This window comes from Rhinolophus sinicus, linkage group LG06 (assembly GCF_036562045.2).
Source record: "Rhinolophus sinicus isolate RSC01 linkage group LG06, ASM3656204v1, whole genome shotgun sequence".
NCBI classification, from domain to species: domain Eukaryota; kingdom Metazoa; phylum Chordata; class Mammalia; order Chiroptera; family Rhinolophidae; genus Rhinolophus; species Rhinolophus sinicus.
The window spans coordinates 61,259,455-61,282,608 of NC_133756.1; the positions used below are offsets into that span (position 1 = coordinate 61,259,455).

At 37.9% G+C, this 23,154-nt stretch overlaps 1 protein-coding gene across 3 annotated transcripts in view; it reads right to left on the reverse strand.

The window, feature by feature from the left end:
* Nucleotides 1-23,154, reverse strand: part of RNF144B (ring finger protein 144B) — a 168,817-nt gene that overhangs the window by 130,675 nt on the left and 14,988 nt on the right. The window lies entirely within an intron of this gene.

Sequence of the window (23,154 nt, forward strand, 5' to 3'; positions counted from 1 at the left end):
AAGGAATGGTATTCTGAATGGAAGCTGCTGGAAAAAAAAGCAGTATTAAGGATTATATTTTAGCTGATTACTTATACAGTTTAATACAAAAATATTACAATTGAGAACATTCTCCATTTAGCAGAATTCACTCAGGTTTCATTAGATAACTCAGTTCTTATAGAGATATTATGTTTTTCAAGTAAAAATATTATGGTTTACAGAGAAGAATCAATTGAAGGTGTCAATTTCAATTTTATTAACATAAAGTATAACTTTAAAAACAATTGTAGAGATTATGAAAAATTAAAAATAATGTACTTATTTTTAAAAAGGCATTCTTCAAAAAACTGCCAGTGATGGGGCATTACAGCCAGATATGCCTGAAAAGCTGATTAAGTATATGAATATTTAGCAAAAATAATCATCCTATTTATTTGTAATGTTCAAATAAGACAATATAAAGGTTTTTTATTTTGCTTTAATGTACATGGATTTTTTTAAAGAATTTCATTCCCCCAAATTTTAAATACAACTATTCTGTAGGTCTATCCATATAATAAAATTTTTAAGATATAATTTTAAAATTATGTAATATATACTCATAAATTATATACTACATATCATTTTGCACCCTCTTTCCTTTTTGAAAGTGTACTGGATTGGACAAACAGCGACCATTTACCAAGAGCTTACTATCTATCAGGCACTGGGCTCAAATATTTTTTATCAATGTAATCTTTACAAACACCCTGAGGGGAAGGAATTACTATCTTCATTTTATCTGATGGCAGTAAGTGGCAGTATGAGGATTTGCATCCAGTCACCATGTTCTGCGGCCCTTCCCTACGTTACAGGACACACTACGGGCCCACCACAGAGATAATGTGCTTCTAGTTAATAACTGTGAATTTGGTTTCATCATAACCTCCTGGCCAAGGCAGTGTATTCTTAGGATAGCTGGCACATGTAGGTGGCCAGACTATAGCTGCAAACCCAAGCAATTAACTTCCCCCAAAGAACCTAGGAGAGTCACACTTATCCCATATCTTTCAAGGTGGGGATAACTTTTGCATGGATACCTCTTACACAATAAAATAAGGTATGTATATGCCCGTATAAAGTACAGTAACCGCCCCCTTATCCACAGTTTCGCTTTCCTCTGTTTGTTATCCAGTGTCAAACGAAGTCTGAAAATACTAAATTTCCCCAACCAACCACACACTGTTCGCTTCTGACATCTAACCATTGAAATCAGCATGGCTCCATGACCCGGGATCACTTGAAGCAGACGATCTTCCTTCTGTTGTAACATCAGTAGATCAATAGCAGCCTAACGCTATGTCACAATGGCTATGTCATTCGCCTCACTCTATCTCATCACGTAGGCATTTTAGCATCTCACATCCCAAGAAGCGTGAGTATAGTACATTAAGATATTTTGAGAGAGAGAGACCATATTCACATAACTTTATTATCGTATATCGTTATAATTGTTCTATTTGATTATTAGTTGTCGGGAATTTCACTGTGCCTAATTCATAAATTAAACTTTATCATAAGTATGTGTACGTATAGGAAAAACAGTATATATAGGATTCAGTACTACCTGCAGTTTCAGGCACTCACTAGGGGTCTTGGAACGTCCCCCATGAATAAGGGGAGGACTACTGTACCTGTTAAGTGGATTAAACCAAGAATTTTTTTTTTCTATCTACCAAGGATAATACATTAAACTATTTCTTGAAGGTAAGAAGTTTGTTTTAGATTAGGTATTCTCCAGTTGGATTTAGTTTGAGACAAAGATTTGATTGCAAATAATTTATTCGGGAGGTTCAGATCAGGCATTACTGGTATGGGAGCAACAGGAAAGGGAGGATAGCTCAAGACTAGGTTGTTCTGCCATGACTAGAACTTAACTCCACCTTACAATCATCCCACCCAAGGGATGAGAAAGCGGAGTAATTACACCCTACCTCCCACTAGCTGCTGACTGAGGGCTTCTGGGGGTTGTTAATTCTCCAGCATTTCCAGATACTCACAGGGGGGAGTCTGAAGCCAATGAAATGATAAGGCCTTAAAGGAAGTGGGCAGGGCACTGACAGTATCATTAAAATATATTCTTATATCAAGAAATTATGCAAATGATACTAACTGCCCGCCCCTCCCCACACCAAAACAAATAGTCAAAATATAACAGTAAGAGTTTAAGAAACAATAGACAAGGAAAATAGTTCTAATTTTCAACACCCTTTTTCAAACTAAAAATTTCCTAGAACATCAAAGAAGTTAATATCATTATATGAAAAGAACAGAAATAATTTAAACTTCTACTAGGCTTTGGGTTGTGAAGGGACCAAAATGTTGCCACCCTAAAGCTGCCTTTTTGGGATATTGATTGTAAGCTGTTTACTAAGGAACAAGACTCAGAAAGAACGTTTGAGCCTCCCCAACTTTCCTGCCTAAGATATTCAGACAGGAAAACCTACCTGCCTTAGGAAGGCAGCCTTGGCTTAATCACCTGAGGAATTGTCACCCAAGCATTAGTCAGGAAGACTCCAGGCCTGTTAGCTGGATACCCCAGGTCCCACTGTTTCTGAGCTGCCCAGCAAGAATTTTCCTGCCATGTATATTCTGCTCTTCCTCAACCACCTGTAAATCTCACATTCTCACTTTTGAAACCTAACACCCCTTTCCCCCTTTCTCCTTTGTCCAAAAAATCTTATATACATACCCAATGTTGCCTCACTGTCTTTGGAATTTTTGTGCTTATGTGAATTTCCCATATCTATGTAGCAAAACTTTGATATTCTCCTGTCAGTCTGTCTCTGCTAATTTGATTATTAGCCCAGCTAGAAGAACTTAGAAGGGGGGCAGGGGGAGTATTAATTTTTTTTAGCCCCCACAGTTGCAAAATATTTTAAGAAAAATTGACGAACTTGGTTCTACTAAATATAACAAGGATTTCTCAACCTGATCACGTCCCAAAACAGTGTCAGTGAATGGTTTATTTATTGAGCTGGAGGTGAATATAAACAACTAGAAACACAATTCAGCTGTATAGTCAATGATTCAAAGAAGCAAAGAACTTGCTCATGGCCCCCCTAATCAATCCAATTTCTTTTTAAGAGAAAAATTATAGATTTTCACTTGGGTTTTTGTTGGTTGGTTGGTAATTTATATATAGTTTGGAGATGAGCACTGCTGCATAGTGTGTGTGTGTGTGTGGTGCACATAGCACTGTTGCTATATACATGTAGCAGGAGAAAGTGGAATTTGTTTGCTTTGTTTGTTTGTGAAACATACTGACTTTACTTGCATCTCCAAAGCACTGGCCATCCCAGTCTGCCTGCCCCAAGTTCAGGCAGATGCGAGTTCTGAGAGCTGCTCAAAGGAATGCAGTTTTCTCTAGGTATCAGATGGCAAGCTTACAATCTGTTGAAGAATTTTTCACCTAGTTTTCACCTCCATGTTATCACTCACCAGTTTTACATCTATCTCCTCCCCCTCCAAAAAAATGGCAAACATCCCCATGGTCACATCCTGGGTGGGTCTTAAAGAGTATTGGAAATAGCACATGCAGCTGTTAGCCTCTCCAAATACACAATCAAAGGCATTTAAATACCCAGTCTGCAACGCTGGCAGCAAAAGACAAGAATAACAGTTATTTTTTTTAACCAATGATAAATGCCAGATTATGCCTGAAAATGGCAGGATCAGTCTAACTCCTAGGCACAGAATAGTACCAATGACAATGGGAGGAAAAGGTTTCTGAGGGGGATGCACAGACCTTGAAGGCCTTTTCAGGGCTAAACAACCTGGTTTTGTTAAATTTTGGAAAGAAAAATATTGACTGCTTTTTAAAATTAAGCACAAGATTTTAAATATAGAATAAAAGGTTAGCTCTGGTTTTGTCTGGGTGATGGAATTTCAGAGATTTTCATTTTCTTTCCTACATACTTAAGTATTACTTAATTTTTTTGACAGGGATATATGTACTACTTTTATAATCAAAGAAAATTATATAAGCCATTTGAGTTTGGAAAAAAGAAGGAAAGACAAATTAAGTAAAGAAAAGATACAGGGAAAAAAGGGGAAAAATGAGTGTAAACTCATTTCTTCACTCAATCATTTGACAAAGAATTCTTTAGTCAGACACCATGCTAGAGCACAATAATTATACATTGTGGTGGTTGTTGTTATGGAAACAAAGAGCTTAGATAAAGGGCAGAGAGTACTTCGTGTAGAGTGGTCAGAGAAAACCTGTCTGAATAAATACTTAAGCTAAGCTCCTAGAATCAATCCTAACCCTATGAAGAATGGTGGGGAAACAGCACATGCTAAGGCCCTGATGTAGGAAAACCTTGCTGACTTCAAGCTGACCCGTTTGGCAGGAATTCAGAAACAGGCTGAGTGGGATAGAGGTGGGGGAGAGAAGGGAAGGGGAAGGGAGGTGAGGGAAGGGGGAGGGGAGGGGGTAGTGGAGGGAAGGAGAGGGGAAGGTGATGTTAAAGAGATAAACAAGTGTCAATTCCTTCAGGCACCTAAAAGCTCTAGATGAAGGATTCCGTATTTTAATTTCAATACAATGAAAGCCATTAAAGGATGTTATTCAGGGAAGAGAAGTTTAAATTGATATTTCTCCGATCTAGAGGTAGATCAGAGGTGATAGAGGAGCTGGTTGTTGTAAAAGTAATGGTGATGCTCCTGCCACTTTCACCCCTGTATTTACTGACCACCCAATTCCCTGCAGGCTTAGATCCTACCCACCTGGAAACACTGCCCTGCGGAGGTCATTAGACATTTTTAGCTATTTGTTCAGTTCCCAGACACCCCTGGAACCTTCACCCCAAACCCAGGAACCACTGCAAACTAATGCCCCCCCTTTCTAGAGGTCCTGCCACACAGACCCTACCTGCTCTTGATCTAAGGCTTCCATCTGCACCCCTCTGGGGGATTAAGCCCGATTCCCATAATCACCATCTCCTTTATTCCTCTTAACTCCTACTTCAAACTCATGCCACTTTCTGTGTTCCTGGTACCAGGTATCATTGTTTTCTTTGCACATAATTTTATTTCATGGAATTGTAAAATACCTGCAGTTAAAAAGGACTTTAGAGACACTCGGGTTCAACCTGCAGGTGTTTACGACAAGGAAACAGGTCTGGCATGGTTAAAAGACTTCCAAGTTCTCAAAGTTTAAGATTCCTGACTTCACATTTAGAGTTCCTTGCATAATTTTAAAGCAATATTTTTCAAAAGACCTCTTGCAAAGTGCTTCATGTTTTACAAAACACTTCTGTTAGGTAGAAATTAGAAAGTGTAGGAGAAGGAGGATGGGTGGGAGGGGGTCCATGGTGCCTACAGAAAAAGCTCATAAATAGCTTTGATTAACTGCCTCTAGCCACTATCAGTTTCTACAACAGATGACAAGAGGTGGTCTGGAGCAAGTTAAGGATCTGAGTCAACAGATCTCCACCCATCTTAGGAGGTGACGCCCTCCTGTGAAAGAGTATGCACCACCTTTCCTGCCAAATCAATATGTAACTCCCTCACGTTACCCAGCAAGGTATAAGTCCTGAGGACAAGGGCTCTCACTCTCTCTGGCTGCTCTCTTTTCTCTCTCTCTCTCTCTCTCTCTCTCTCTCTCTCTCTCTCTCTCTCTCTCTCCCCTCTTTCTCCTCTCCCCCACCTGGGCTAGGCCCATTCTCTTCCCCAAGAATGTATCACTAATATACCCTGCTTGCATATTAATCAGCTTGCTGACTTTTGCTTCTTCACTGTGATGGCAAGAAGAACCGAGACTCCCATAACACTACTATACACACCATCTTATAGAATCATTGCAGCCCCCTAGTAACAGATACAAATTGAACCTGGGAAATGGAGGGCTGAAAGAGTGGCTAAGCCAGACTTGGCCTCAGGTCTACTGGCTGCTCCAAGTATGGTGGCAAAACTATGAAAACGTCCTTATAGTTAGATGAAGTTACTTCAGGAGCATCAAAGTTAGAAGTTTCCTCTTTCTGTTATTATTGGTTAATTATACCTTTGTATAATACCTGTGTATTAGTTTTGCATTCCTTGTGAAGATCAGATAGTTTACTGTGGTTAAGGAGGGACTCTGTCCAATACTGGGCACAGGTTTGTTGTGGAAATTATAATAATGTCATAAGCCAATAGCATACAAGATAATACCTCTTAAGCCAAATAAAGAAGTAACATACTCCAGATAAATAACAGATTAATTACACTATTGTTCCAGGAAAGGGGAGATGAGCGGAATAAAGTCCAAATTTAATATGAGGTTATCTTTTTATATGAAGAAGCACTCTGGAGAGTCAGCAACCAACTGATTTCCAGAGGTCAGCACAGAAGTAAAAGTATCTTGTTGCTAGAGTATGTTGCTAGGGAACGAAGACACCAGTGTTGGTAGGGGGACTAATGTCTTACACTGGGCACCTGTGTGGTTTATCACCACAGTCTACCAGGAGTATCTAGCTAAGACAGGAGCAAATGCCCCAAGGGTATTCAGAGAGTTTATAGGTTAGTGAAGAGTCACCTCATCCTAACCAAAACAGTCCAACAGTCCTCACGAAACCTCACTATTTATAGTCTAAATGTCCCCTTGCCATAGTTGCTTCTCCACTTGTTCTTACCAATAAGCTGCTAACTGCTTATTAACGACAACAGAGGTGGAACGATGACATCCTGGTGCAGCTTACTTCATACTTAGATCAAAGCAACTTTTTTTTGTCTTTGTCATAAAAAAGTAGAGTAAAACAACTTTACTAAGTTATAAACAAGATTTGAAATCATATTGAACCAATGCACAACAGAACTACATACAAATTGGATTATTTGTACTATATTATTATCAGCACGTTTGAGGTTTAGAGTTTCAAATCCAGTGTCAAAAAAATTTGAAGTGACAAAAAAATATGTCCTTGGTTGCTTTGCAGGATATGGAAGAGATTACTGCTTCAGAGTAAATATATTTTGGAATGCACTGCATCCTCATGGTACAATTAGTTCTATTCTTGTTCTGAAAGTGGAAGGGGGTCAGGGGCCCCGCATAACTGTCACTTAGCAGCAGCAGCTGATGCAAGCTGGGCACCCAACACTCACCCAGGAGAAATGTCTCACTCTTGCCTTCAGAGCCCAACGCAGACAGGTTAACAGAACATTTATCCACGGATTATTGCCGCCTTACTCTAAATTGCTTTTTTTTTTTAAAGGCTTGATATCCTTAATTTTATTTTCTTTATTTTTTTTTTTAAGGAGGGCGCAGCTCACAGTGGCCCATGGGAGAATTGAACCAGCAACCTTGGTGTTATTTAATTTGCTTTTAATTTGATGAGCTCAGAGGTTTTCTTCCCCAAATATCAAACCTATTCTTGTCAACTTCCCCTTAGGGAATGTAGGTACAGTTACTTAAGTGTATGGTACAACCTCTCAAGTGTGAATGAAAAAAATATGCACTTAACTTCAAATACTAAATACCATAAGAATATAGCTCATTCCCTTTGTGAATGGTTGCTGAGCTAAGAGGAATCTTATAGGTTTATTAAATGAAAACACAGAGTAATGTAATTAGAATTTTCTTAATATTATCCATTGGACTTGGAGAAATGGCTATGATAACAAATCAAGCAAACAACGCTATTAGTTTTTAGAAAGCTAAAAAAGAATGTCTAAAATAGCAAATGTTCCACCACTGAAAATAATCATGCAAAATGCACATATCTCTCATACCATCAAATCTGAACACATTTCAGGACATCCTCTGTGTTACTACATTCCATCCAGTTCACACTCCTCACTCACCAATTAAGCCACCCAAGTTGTAACATGCGGAAATCTGGCTTTATTCAGTTGAGAGCAGTGAGTCTGGTGGCACAGACGATCCATAAAATACCTCACCCTGCATACCTCTCATACCTATCCAGAGACTCCAGATTGTGGTTCACAAATATACAGAAAGCTTACAGTGCATTACCTAGGCCTGGGGGCCTCACGCATTCCTCAGCGTGAACTGAAATCTGGAGGCACTGTCACGTCTTCTAATACTCCACTCCACTATGAGTAGAAAATATAAGATGACTAATTGAAGACGTTAAGACTGTACTGCACAGATCACCGTTGTCCAGTTTTTTAAAGCACTGAATGGTGCTTTTGCCCATAGGACTTTAAACTCAATAAGAATTCTTGTCACTGTGTAATGTTTGTATTCATGTTGTTTTCAGTTCTTTGGGTCAATGCACAGAAACTGTCTTTATAGTTAAGATTCAGATGAAAGCAGAAAATGAAAATAATGTATTAGGAATACAAAATCAGTAGCACTACCCAAAATGTCACACGTCTGCTTTCTTAAAAATCAAATTTTATATAAAGAGCATTTATTTGCTATCGAATTAACACAAGGTGCCGGGAGCTCAGTGTACTTCAATAGGCTTATATTTTTAGGTAATTTCTGATTCTTAGAAGTATATTTTACATCCGTCAAAAATGATAATTATTATGGGTAACTTTCTCCATCATTAATATCTCTCTAAGATAAAAGAATACACGCTACAATACTAACCATGTTAAACTGGTACAAAAAGTACTAATAAGTAAAAATGAACAATTCAGAACATTGTCTACATAAAAGCAAACAACTAAACTAACTTTCATAAATCACTTAGTCCCTTTACTAATCCATTAGGATATGACTTAATATGACTTAGAGGGCACCTCCTGGCTACAGGCATGGCTTTATGCTCTGTGGCCAGCTTACTTTTGGCTCTGGGAAAACAGAAGTCAAAAGTCAGAGTAAGAAACCAGCGACACCACATCTGCCATTCAACAGGCGCATGGCAATTGATCCTAAAGGCTTTGTCACTTGAACCTTCCATCCAAATTGACTGCAAACAAAATGTTCTGAAACCTTTAAGCGCTGCCACTGTTGTCCCTCCATCAAATGGAGAGGTTAATGATGGTCCTGCCAATACTGCCCCAAGGTCTTAGAACTCAGGCAGAAAGTGGTAAATTTAGATAAAGTTGACAAATCTCATGAAAAAGTGCTCAAGATCTTGGCATCTCAAAAAGAAATTGAAGAGATTAAAAAAGCAAGTTAAACAAAATGACACAGTTCCTCTACATCCTTGGGAAACTTTTTCTGAATGGCGAAGGAAAAAGAATGTTCTTAAATACGAGGAAAATACATTGAAATATCAGGAAAAAACTGGAAAATACACTTTAAAAAAACCATGGATCGCACTTACAAAAGAAATAGGATTCTAAAAGTATAATATATTGTGTTTCGGGATAGTTCAAGTTTTAGAAGATTTAAGCATCAGTTATTCCTTGAATTGTTATACCAAGATATACTTAGACCTGGTTCTTACATTTTAAAATTGTATTTCAGATTGCTAGCCCAAAATAGCTGGCAGCATGTTACTCTGATTTCCTGGAATTACAGATCAACAGAGCTAAAAAGATATTCCAGATGATTTGTTTCAACACCTATTTATAGATGTGTCCTGAGACCCAGACAGCACGAAGATCATGTAGTGGCAATATCCAAACTAGAACTCTGATTCCTTGATACTTAGGTTAATTTACTGAATCTTAGTTGTGATTTAAAATGACAATAATTCAAAAACTGTTGAGATTGGCTGTAGCAGTCATTCCATACATAGTTTGCTACCATAAGTGATAAAAAAAAATAACGAAAATGGAGAATCAAGATAATGCTTACAGAAACACCCCCTTCAAAAAAAGGATAACCTCAATAAGCAAAAAAAAAAAAAATCACATCACTCTTTTTGCCCTAAATTGTCAAATGTGTTGCCTAAATTCTTCATTTCCCTTTAATGCTACAGCCTACATAAGAAGTACTTTCTTCCTTAAAAGAAAACACCTTTTAGCAGTTTTGTAACCTGAGGTTACAGATAAGCCCCTACTCTCAATGGCTTAAAACCAAAAGGGTTTTCTCACTCATGCTACATGTCTATTTTGATTCAGCACCGGTGCTGCATATCATTATGGTTCAGGGACCCAGTCCAGTGGAGTAGCTACCATAGACAGATGCCCAGAGAGTCTCATATCATGGATTAAGCACTCCCCCTTAGAAGTTACACACAACCCCATCCAACCACATGAGAGTCAAGAAATGCAATATTGAAGGCAAAATGCCAGAAATATATGAAGAACAGATTTACTACACATCCTATATTTCTGAAACATGAAAGACTGGATATTGACCTTCTCTGACTGAAGCACAAGTACCTAATTTTTTTTATCATAAGCCAAAAGAAGCCAAAAAGAATGTCACTAAGAATCAAGATCCTTCATCAATAGCCTTTGTTCAATCACCAGATAACCAATGACCCTGGAAAGCCACATCAGTGTCCTCATATATAAATAACATCACTTCTAAGGTCCTGTCTAGCCTTATTAGACCAACAATCCTAACTTACTGAGTTTGAGCATGTATAGGAGGTCTTAGCACTGGTTGTATTAACAATGATAAAGATATATTCTCTTGAAATATAGAAGAGTCTTCATCTCAAAAAAACATATAAAAATGGTTATTACTTCGTTCTTGGGTGTGTTTTTTTCTTTGTTTTTTGTGTGTGTGTGTGCTTTTTTTGTTGTTTTATTTTTTCCAAATAGAAAGAAAGTAGAAAATGTCGCTTTGTTCAAGAATGTAGCTTGCATAGGGCTTGCTCCAAAGACTCTTACACCAATATCTAGGAATAGTTTCCCTAACCAAAACAAAAGCCTTCTGTTCATTCTGGACCTATGCTTTACTACGTACGCTTAAATGCACGATCTTTTTGCTATTTACTTCTCTCTACTTATATTTGTCCCTTTTCTTATAGGGTTGAAAGAATTCCAAATTCTCCAAGGCAATAATGTAACACTACACTTTGTGCTTTTTGCTATACATCAGCCCATGGTATTTTACCTGAACTAAGGTCATTCTGGTTCAACCATTTGAGGAGACATGGACAATCATATTTACTCCTGATCATTAAGAATAATCTTAATAGAAAAAAATTTTCATTTTATATAATATGGAAAAAGAACAGTATAAGCTCCTCTTTAAGAAAGGAAAATATGAAACTAGAAATATGACTCACTTTAAAAAAGTGAATCTTTTTAATAAAAGATATATCATAAAGCAAGTCACTTAAACCCAAAATACTTTATTCAGATTCCATTTTATTAAATATCTTGATCTGTGCTATTAAGGAAACTGAATTTGGAGCCTAATGAATGAAAAGGGAGACCTGTTTAGTTACTGACCAACTAAGATAAATGGTCTCAAGGTGATAATTAACTATCCTCTTTCCTCTTCCACAAATGATAGATTCCGCCATGGGTTTCTTTTCCAATTATCCCATGCAAGGAAAAGACACTTGCTTTCCAGTTATCCTCAGGAGCCTGATTTACCATCTAAAAAGGTAAACTTTCATATTTGCATAAACCTCAAAAATTGTGAAATCATGCTTCAAAGTCATTAAACATGACCACAGTGGGAGACGATGCCAAGGCATAAATCACTTCAGATATATATGAATGTAAAATAAACTTAGTGGGTTTTTTAAAAATGTATTTTCCTGCCTAGAGCTAAGTCTCGGTCTCACAGACACTGTACAAACTTCAGTATAGCTTCCAGCATTGGACCAAGTAGCTCTGTCTGCTCTCCCTGTTGCAGCTGTTTGCAACTAACTTGAATTATTATCATTAAAGAGCTTCTCACAATTTCTGAACCCAAAACACAGGACAGAGCATTGTTCATTCATCTACATTATAGAAAAATAGAGATTTGTTTTGAAAATAAAGGTCTACCTAAAGCTCCAAGTCATAAAATCAGAAACTAAATTCCAAGTTGATGGTGGTGAAATAGGAGCTAAGAACTGAAGAAACAGAATAATAAAGACTTCAATTTTCTAACTACCCAAGTTAACCAAGGCAATCTTAAATTGGAAGCATTTTTCTTCCTTTCAAGGAAACTCTTTTATGTATATAATTTTAAGGAGTTAGACTAGAGAAATTATTCTTAACCCGAAAACCACACCAGATTACCTAGGAAACTTTTCCAAACACACATACACATCCACACCTCAGAACTAGTAAATCAGAAGGCACTATGTGTATTTTGAAAATGTTCCACAGAAGGTTTCTAGCTGCCATACATCTTTAGTTTATAAATTCTAATCTCTGAAGGCCCTTTCAGTGCTAAACTCTACATTAACAAATGGAGCCAATCAGAAAAAAGCTCTACAAGCAATAATGATTTATGGATTACATGCTGGCATTATGGAAAGAACTACATGTGGTCTCCGTGTTATAGTATAACTATTGAGAAGTCTTTAATATTCGATTTGCATTTCACAGAGAATCTTATGTAGAGAAGGGAATATGCTTTCGCCTAAATTCAAATTATTGCTTCCTCATTAGTAGCTGAATAACTAAACTTGCAACTAGTTAAACTTAAATCTTTTTGAGCCTCAGTTTTGTCATGCGTAAAATGAGAATAAAAATCCCTGTCACCTGCGCACAACGCCTCATGAAGAGTACAACTAATAATAGGTGCTGGGTAAATGTTACTTCCAAACCTATCATACACCCTCGTGCCTGTCTCCTCATTCCCTGTTTTAAAAGCTTTTCTCATTATAAAATCAATAAAACATTTTGATTTAAAAAGTGTAAACTGTTCATTATTCATGCCAATGAGGAAAAGGTATTGTGGACCCTGAGAAAGAAAACACCTACCAAGGAGGCTAACTGGGCTCAAACTTAAAAGCAGAGACTAGCAGCCATGCCTAAGTAGGGACCTCTCCTGCAAACCACACTTCTGGGAGAAACCTGCACTGAACTGCCTGCCTGCACTGTGTTCCTGCCACGTGAGCCAACCCTTTGAAAGGAGTTCCTGGAATAGTATTTCAACCAACAGGGCAGAGGATTTCCCCATCCAATCAGAGATGTGCAGCTATATGCCCATCAGCACCTTCACTGACCAACTGACCAATTAGGACAGTGCCTTTTGGACCAATCAAACTGTGAGGATTTGGAGCCCTCATTTGCATGAGAGCAAACCAATCAGTGACCAGGGGCAGGAATTTACTCTATGTAAGTCAGCTCTCTTCTGGCTCAGAGAGTGCACTTTCCCTTACCACAAAAGAGTGAAGACTGTGTTTCCCTGGCTGGAGCTGAAACACTGAAGACATCTCACCAGAGCAGAGCAGACGGCACAGAACAGAATAGAGTGAACTGGACCGGGTGAAGCAGAGCTGTCTAGCCAGAGAGGGGCCTCGCCCAGGGCCCCCTCACCCCAGGTCCTTCTCACAGCCATGCTGTTGCACAGCCATGCTGCTTCATAATCAAGCTGTTAACACTATTGAGCTGTTCCCACTACTTTGCTATTCTCACAGCCACGCTATATCACAATTGAGCTGTTTGCACTGAATAAAGTTTCCTTCTTCAACTGCACTCCAAATTAGGGATTCCTGTTGGCATTGAATTGGTGCCAATGACCATCAGTTAACAGTACATTGGAGATAGATGAAATATTATACTCAATAATCTATAAACTTCATTTTTATTTATTACTATTTCCTAAGCCACACACCTCACTTTAGGTATTTTTATGTCAAATCCTCCACTTTTCTAAATACAGCAGGTCCTAGGATAATACCATTCAATGTTGCTGCATTAAAATGTTGATGAGTTACCATAGGAACTTAATTCTTGTTCCTATCAATCACCTATGGTAAAATTGGTTTCTTTAAGTTGCAGAATCTATCAAGGAAGTCGAGTAAGGACTTATTATATAAGGCCTTGGGCAAATCATTTTGTGGGCCTTAGTTGTGTAAAGTAGGAATGCTAATATCTTCACCATCTGCTTTTCACAGGGTTGTTGTGAGATCCAAATGAGAACATCTATCAAAGTTATTTAATGTATATTTAATGTTATGCAAATATAAAGGGATATTATTATATGGCAACTCTTAGCAGCCTTTCACCAGTCTTCTCAGAAGTGACAAATTTGACTTTCTTCCTCTCACTATTTTCTTTCTTCTTCCCATATTATAAGGTAGTTGGTAAAAGCAAAAACCAACCAAATGTGAAGAAGGTATATTTATATGATGAATAAGTTGATTTATAACCATAATATCATTTACAAGTTCCAACCTCAAAAATGGATACCTATTTGTTGTACATATATTTCACTTAGTAAATCATACATAGGTTTTTTTATTTCCCACAACTACTCTAATGTATTAGCAGACTGGTTCTATGGAATCATAACTAAATATGCATATTTAAGACTATATTTTAAATGTTTTCCAATAATTTGAAAACAGTAAGAAAAATAAATAGCAAAAGAGCAATTTTCTAAATGAGCAAATCTTAATATGGGGGCTATTTAATATAGAGGGCTAAGCATACCAGAATAACTAAAGATAACAGAGAGAATATTGTGGCCCAGAAATCTGTAATCTATTTTAACATTTGACCATTTAGGCTTGGTTGATTTGGAGATGCCTCCTAAGATTATTGTATCACCTGACATGTCATGCCATACATCTATTTAAAAAAATAAATAAATAAATTTTCACAATAATTTTGCAAAATCCTTTAAGACTGAGGGTGCACGACACCAGAGTAGACAGTTACTATGCTGCCAACAGAGGGTACGGTGCCAGAGTTTCCACTGACAGCTCTACATGACATCTTCAGGAACTTAACATTTCTGTTGTGTCTGAGTTGACTTACCATATCCTAGCAATGAAGATCACTCAGCTCACTTAATGTCTGTTGCCTAAAGCTGAGCTTCCCAGTCTAGCAACAGACTTACGTTCCACAATTTCCTTCTTTCAACCAACTATTTTACAAATCCTGATTCTAGCATGCATCAAGTAACAAAGTCATACATTTATTTTACTTTATTGCTCCATAGTAATTTCTATTTTTACTTATGTTTCAAAAAGTTTTACTTATGTGCATTTTGAGTAGTTTTGATAAATGCATATTTTCAATTTCAGAACTATAATATTAAGACTGAACTCATAAATGAAAATGTTAAACAACTGAATCATGTATTCTAGTTAAGTGTGTCACTTTATAATCAGTAAGCAATTGAGTTAAACAATAGTTAAACAGTTAAACCAAATGAAACTATAATGATTAATTTGGTCATGGTGATTCGACAGGCCAGGAATACCTAGGAATAAAGAATAAAACCTAGAACTAAATTTAACAATAAGTATACAGCACCTATTTTTTATTATTTTTCCCCTTCCTCACCACAGCCCAGCTCCAGGATGAGCCATTATTCTTGATCTAGCTGTAGAGGGCACAGCTCACTGGCCCATTTGGGAATCGAACCGGCGACCTCGGTGTTAGGAGCACAGCACTCCAACCACCTGAGCCACCCAGCCACCCTCAGCACCTATTTTTCAATTGCACAATTTCAGTAGGGCATTGAGGAGAAGTCTCAAATAAATGGTGAGATATACATCAGATTCATAGATGAAAGAGTAAATATCATGAATACGTAAATTCTCTCCAAATTATTTGATACATTATATACAATTCCAACAAAAAGTAAAATGGAATTTTGGAGTGGAGAGGTTACAAAATGAATTTAAGGACTTTTAGTCAATAAAGCATACTGAGCTGACTTGGGAAACCAACTCCATTCCCATCTCATCCCATCCCATCCCTTTCTCTGCTAACACATAAATCCTACATAAAATAGAACAAATTTTTTTTAAATACGTAATGGGAAGAAAGCAAAAAAGGGATATCTCCCAGAAATGAAAAAGAAACTCAAAACCCACAATGGTGATTAAGAATTCAAGACCTACTAGGAATATATTAATAAGAATAGGATATTCACCTTGGAGTGTGGAGTTTATCCACCAGGTGGATCTGGAATTAAGCACCTTATATAAAGTCAAGGCGGGGAGGTTGGGGAGAAAGGACAAGAAAAACTCCATCCTCTCAGATAGGACGCAGTCCAAAAGCATGCCACTGGCCCTGGGCTAGAGATGGAAAAAGAGACACCCATGAGAAATTAGAGACTTAAGGCACATAGAAAGAGTTCAAATGTACTCTAACCACACCGGATTGGAAACCAGATTCCAGACTAAGGAAACATGTAGATGTCAACAAATGAAATGGGAAACTGCCTCACAGAAACACCTCCACGACCCAAGACACATGGAACTCAAATGCTGAGCTCACAAAGATAAGGCACATGAGCAAGCAACCCAGCATGAGAAAGATGAAAGTAGCAGATGAATCAAAAAGAATTTACTGAAGCAAAAGGACAGATAATAGAGCACTCTAAGAATTTTAATGTTTTAAAAATCTTTGACAAGATAAAGGATAGACTAGAACATACACATCAAGACCGAAACATTGTAAAATGAAAGAGCAAGATTTCAAAACGAACCACATAAAGATCTAGAATTTTAAAATTGTTAATGAAAAAAAAAATAGACCATTTTAATATATTGTAGTGTTGCTTATAATTTTTCTTCTCACCTTCCCCTCAGGAAGAGGCTAGTTCTCCGTGTCATTGATGTTGGGCTTGGCCACTGACTTGTTTTGGTTAATGGCCTAAGCGACACAGCACCAGTTGTAAGCAGAGGCTTTAGGAAGCACATGTAGGCCCTTCTGCACACCATGAAAGCTTCACATCCCAGACAGGGAATGCTCTCCTCCTTCAGCCTGAGTCTTAGAATCAGAAGGCATGCAGGGTCAACTGAACTTGACCTTGTGGAAGTGACACCCAACCCACTGAGATTTTAAGGATGTTTGTTACATTGCATTATCAAAGCAAAAGTTGTTCAATGCCGCCAGTTGAAGAAAGAATTAGTGAAATTAAAGATGAATCTGAAGAAAGCCCGGGACACAATATAGAGGAACAAATTTAATAAAATATATGAAGTTAAGAGACATGAGTATAGAATAAGAATTTCCAGCATATACTTGTAATAACTCAAGGTACAGAGAAAATGGGGAATATATCCCTTTTCTGTAGTCATGAAACAGCTTGGCACAAACAGCAACTGCTCTGGGGTCCTAGTCACATGGCCTTTGCTTCTTTAACACTAGCAGGTGAATCTCTCTCCAGTCTTCCAGAATGTAGCGTAATCATGGGAGTCACTATTCCATCTTCACACGCTCCAGCCACACTCAAGGGAAAAGGGACTTACTGGGGTTTACACCCCGGGGCAGAATTTTAGGGACATCTTAGAATTTTGCCTACCACATGGAAAAGGCACTCTTAGAAGGTATAATAGGCTTTAGGTCACACCACTGTTAGCACTTTTGCTCTTACCACTACTTCAAAGTTAGGATACATGGCATCCCTCAGGATCCTAAGGGCACAGCAGGGTTCCCTCTAGAGCCATAGAAAACTGACTCATGTCCCCATGTCAAGTCATCACCTTTCTTCCATCTTTCAGGTCAATCTAATATCCTACCTGTGGATCCAAAATTCCACTTCTAGGGAATGAACTGCGCTGGTTTTCTGTCATATAAATACTTCATGTGTGTCTCACATGTGTTTTTTCAAGTTGCCTTTTCAAGTTTTAGGAACACATTAATAGAAAAGTTATTTAGATTGTCCCCTTGTCACTATTTTACTATTAAAAGACTTTGATTGAATAACATTGCAAATTCTCGGAAGATAATATGGATGCTAATAGTTTAAAGCCCTTTTAAAATTCCCCAAAGCTGAAAAGGGAAATCCATTAGCATTCTGTTTGTTCTAGAGTTTATTGGCTTATGGGCATCATCTTCATTGTTTTACAGGAACACACACTTTTTTTTAATTGATCAATGACAGAATACAAATGGACAATTAATCTTGGCTGTTTATTGCTTCTACGATTCTTTGGAAACAGAAGGAGGAAAATGTCTTGTGTGCTTATTACACAAAGGCAGTAACTCAGCTCATTTCCCCAGCTGTGGAACAGATTGCAAACCTCATTTTAAAATTACCCAATGTATATTTTAATTGATTAAAATTCTCCTAGCATCATTTGAAGATATGAAAATAGTTGTGACACTTCTGTGAATAAGTTTAATTCCTATAATAACCATCTCTGCCCTTCCCTTCTCTCTTCTTGTGAATTATGTATCATTGAAAAACTATAGATGGTTTTATATGTGTGACCCTTTTAATGCACAAGCAGAACTCATGGGATATAATCAGAAAATTACTTTATCTGTTTCCTCCATTGCCTCTTTAAGTTTATTATGTGGGGCTGGTCCTTCCCTTGTCCTTGGGTGTAATTCAGGACGGTGGACATGACTTTTCTAGTCACTCTTAAATAATGAAAATACTTCGAGTCACTCTAAGTCCAAACAATCAATCACAGTTCTGCAATTAATGTGTCCGATCTAATATAGCCCTCAAACTCTTCCAACTTCGTGTAAACTTTTCACCTGCAGCTATGGCCTGCGGAACACTGGCCACCTATACTGGGGAAAGTAGACAGAGACAGATTCTTCTCTCTTTAGCCAGACTGCTCATTTAGGTTACCCCATTTTCTGATACAAAAGTGGGGATGAGGTAGGGGGAAGAGGAGGCAGCAGCAAAGTTCTTCTGCGACTAATACAGATATAATGACCTAATGCTGGTGATCTATGAACTTGGTGAGCATTTAAAGCTTACTTTTTCTCTCGAGCCAAGGATAGGATGGTGGTGAGGGGAATCAGAGGGAGAGGTAGAGAACCTCTACTCCACCCTCATCACTGGGGACCTCTCACCTACAGATCCCTTTGTGCAGATGATTACTTAAGCCTCTTCCCTCCTGCTGGGTTCCAGGTGGATATATATATATATATATATATATATATATATATATATATATATATATATATATATATATATATATATATATTAAAGATGTCTCATTTTTATTTATTTACTTATTTATTGTTATTGGGGAATGTTGGGGAACAGTGTGTTTCTCCAGGGCCCATCGGCTCCAAGTCATTGTCCTTCAATCTAGTTGTGGAGGGCACAGCTTAGCTCCAAGTCCAGCTGCCGTTGCAGAGGGTGCAGCCCACCATCCCATGCAGGAATTGACCTGGCAACCTTGTTGTTAAGAGCTCGCGCTCTAAACAACTGAGCCATCTGGCTGACCGTCCGGCAGCTCAGCGGCAGCTCGTTGTCTTCAGTCTAGTTATGGAAGGCCCAGCTCACTGGCCCATGTGGGAATCAAACCAGCAACCTTGTTGTTCAGAGCTCGCACTCTAACCAACTGAGCTATCCGGCCGTCCCCAGGTGGCTCTTTATATATGACCTTAGATGTCACCCAGCCAGCTCACTCTCCAGGGTGGTCCACCTTTGGTCCTTGGGAAACAAACCTGTACTCTGCGCTCTATCAAACTATGGGACAATGCAGCTGTAACTCTTTTGATCCACCATCTCAGAGGAGCTAGCCAGTCTCTTCTCCTTAGATCTCAGGCATGAATCTCTGATCCACTATGCTTCCCAGTCTGTAGGAGATATATATTAAATACTCCAAATGGTCTGCATGAAACCCCTTTGTCTAGACTTCAATAGAAGGGACAAGTACCTCACACCCCTCTCTCACAGTAGCCAGCAGGGGGCACTCAAACCCACCACCAGTTGTTTGCAGTTAGATCACCTGCCACATCCAGCTGATAAAATAGGTTGGACGGCCCAGAAAATAAAGTGGTACTCCTGTGCTTCTTTTCCAAGTCTACCCTGTGGCCTTACACCTGACTTTGGAAACGTGACCTCTGTTGTCTCGAACCACAGCTAAAACTGAAAACTAAAAACGTTCTAATTTGGGCCGGCCTGGTGGTTCAGGCAGTTAGAGCTCCATGCTCCTAACTCCGAAGGCTGCCGGTTCAATTCCCACATGGCCCAGTGGGCTCTCAACCACAAGGTTGCCAGTTCCATTCCTCGAGTCCCGCAAGGGATGGTGGGCTCTGCCCCCTGCAACTAAGATTGAACAGGGCACCTTGAGCTGAGCTGCCTCCCGGATAGCTCAGTTGGTTGGAGCACGTCCTCTCAACCACAAGGTTGCCGGTTTGACTCCCACAAGGGATGGTGGACAACGCCCCCTGCAACTAGCAACGGCAACTGGACCTGGAGCTGAGCTGTGCCCTCCACAGCTAAGACAGAAAGGACAACAACTTGAAGCTGAACAGCACCCTCCACAACTAAGATTGAAAGGACAACAACTTGACCTGGAAAAAAGGCCTGGAAGTACACACTGTTCCCCAATAAAGTCCTGGTTTTTTTAAAAAAAGGTTCTAATTTACCATTCTGTTACATGTGTACTCATATTTCTATCGATTGTTTCATTTTTATTTTTTTCCAGTAGAAAATATATAGATTCTGTTGGTTCACAAACTCCTGGAAGCAGAATTTGAACTCCCAAGAGTTAAACAGTTGCAGAAACTGAGGTTTAAACACCATGAGGCATGAAACGACAGTGACTGAGACAAGGTATTGGGGTGAGGTGGGTGCCTAGTCAGAAGCATACAGAAGTGAGAGTCAAAGAGCTCCAGACCCATAGAGCATATTGCAGAGTGGACAGAGTTCATGAGTGTTTATTCTCCCACCCTGCTCTTCCTCTATGACAGCACCATGTAGCACAGTCACCCTGGGCGTTATCTTAGATTCCTCCCCCTCTCACCTGCCAGATCTAATCAGTCACCAAGTCCTATTAATGCTATTTATAAAACATCCTTCCTATCTAGCCCCTCCTCCCATCCACTCTGCCACTGTTTTCATTTAGGTCCTCATTAACTCTTACCTATGTTTTTCTTCAAGATAGGAAAGTGAATCATACTTATATGCTAATGGGAAAGAGTCCATAGAGCAGAAGAGATTGAAAATATTTGAGAAGACCACTGGTGAAGCCAGACCCTTAGAGTAAAAGGAGAGGTGGAACTTTAAACCCAGGAAAAAAAGTAAATCTTGGACAGGAAAAGAAAAACTTCACTATCTGAGACACTGATGTTCCCATAAAGCTAAATTTATTAAGCTTTTTAATGTTAATATTTTCTTTCTTTTCTGAAACAATATTAGATGGTGTATTTTTCATGTCCCTACACACATATATATATATATATATGTGTGTGTGTGTGTGTATATATATATACATATATATATATATATATATATATATATATATATATATATGTATTACTTATTTATTTATTTTTAATTTTGCTATTTCTTCAAATCCAAATCCAATTCTGCAATCTGGAGTATCTGTCTAGCTGCGAACTTATCTCTGCTTTCTGATCTTTTCCCTTTCTCCTTCAGGAGAAACTTTTTATTGACTGTTTACACTCTCTTTCTCCCTTACTCTCATTAATCATTCCATTGCAGACTTCCTTCTAGCTTTATTTCTCTACTGAAATTGCCTGAGGCTGGGGTCACACTAACCTCCAATTGCCAAACACAGTGGTAACTTCTTTGTCTTCATGATGCTAATGAAAGTTCTTTCATCTTAAATTACTAAATTCCCTTTGATTCTCCCATGTCTTTCTCTCATGATCTCTGTCCTTCGCTCTGACCACTCCTTCTCAGTGTCCTTTTGTTGGCTTTTCCACTATGTTCAGAGTTTCAATGCTGAAGACTTTGCTCTACACTCTCCAGGGGCCATCTCATCATGCCTTCTACCACCGGCTGTGTTCTGACAATTCCTATATAGTTATCTCATGTAATCTGTGTCATTCTGTGAGGTAAACATTACCTTTTCCATGTGAAGGAAATGAAGCTAAGAAAACTAAAGTAATTTGCAAAGTTTCCATTAACAAAAAAACACATTCAACCCACAACCTTATGAATCCAAAAGTATGGCCCTTTGACTCTAAAGCAATAGTGTTAAGGATAAAATAAGATAATGTATAAAGGTGTTAAGAAAACCGATACAAAGGTGTTAGGAAAACTATTTTAATGAATTTCTGGGATTGTATAATAAAATTGTGTAAAGAGCCCAAATTCCCTTCTTTAATACCATCTGTCTCTTGTTCTCTCCCTTCTCTCTGAGGTGGTGAAGTAAATCTCAGCACATTTCAACTTTTTCCTTACCTTTCACTGACCATGGATTCAGCCAGGGATCCACACATATGAACAGGACATATCTTAACTCCTGATTCTGGTCTAACACGAATTACTTCTCCAAGGCAGCACAAACAGACAAGAAATACTAGGTATATGAAAAGACTGCATTTCCAAAGGAGATTTTTCTAATGAATTGCCATAGATGGTAATTATTTCTACTGAAATAAAGTTTCTGCACAGTAGCAACTTCTATAGATTTTCTATTTAGTGGACTCAAAAAGAAGCAAAAGGACATCATTGCTATGAAGCCAAAGTAGGTAACCATAAAGCAGGAAGGATCTGAGATATTAAAGACAACTTGGGTACCAAAAATATCAATGCCAAATAAAAAGTTGCAATGGAGGTAATGAGTAACAGATTGGAAATGACTGAAAATCACATCAAAGTAGATGATAAGCTTGAGAAATTCTGCTAATATTCGGAGAAAAAGCAAAAAGACTAAATTTATTAAAGAAAAGATGATATGGGAGACGACTATATAATGTGTGCACACTTCCAAAAAGAAAACAAAATCAATTAAAAATAATTAGAAAAAAATTGAATATTGAGATGATAAAAAGATTTAAGTCCTCAAATTGAAACTACTCAAAGACTGCCAAGAAAAATTAATGAAACAGATTATCACCATGATATAATATGGGGGGGGGGGAATTTAGTATTTATTGGAAAAAAGAAAACAATGTTTAAGCATCCAGAGATAAAAACAGGTTATGTGACCCAAGCATTTTATACAAAGTAAGAACAACAGAAAAGTATTCTTATTTATACAAGACTTCCTGAAAACAATTTCTTAAAAACATTCTCAGCTACACATGTTCTCCTAAAAAAATTACTTGAATATATACTTAAACTTGTGATACAAATTTAAGGATAAAGGAACTGTAATATTATTAAGCTGGTATAAGCAGTAGAACAACTTAACAGAGTTAAGTCTAAATAAACTTAGTCAACATGGGCATAAACCTTAAAGAAAATGTCAAAATTAATTCTTTAAATAGAAAATGATTTCAGTACTTATTAAAAATAAATTTGATTTTAATAATCCCAGA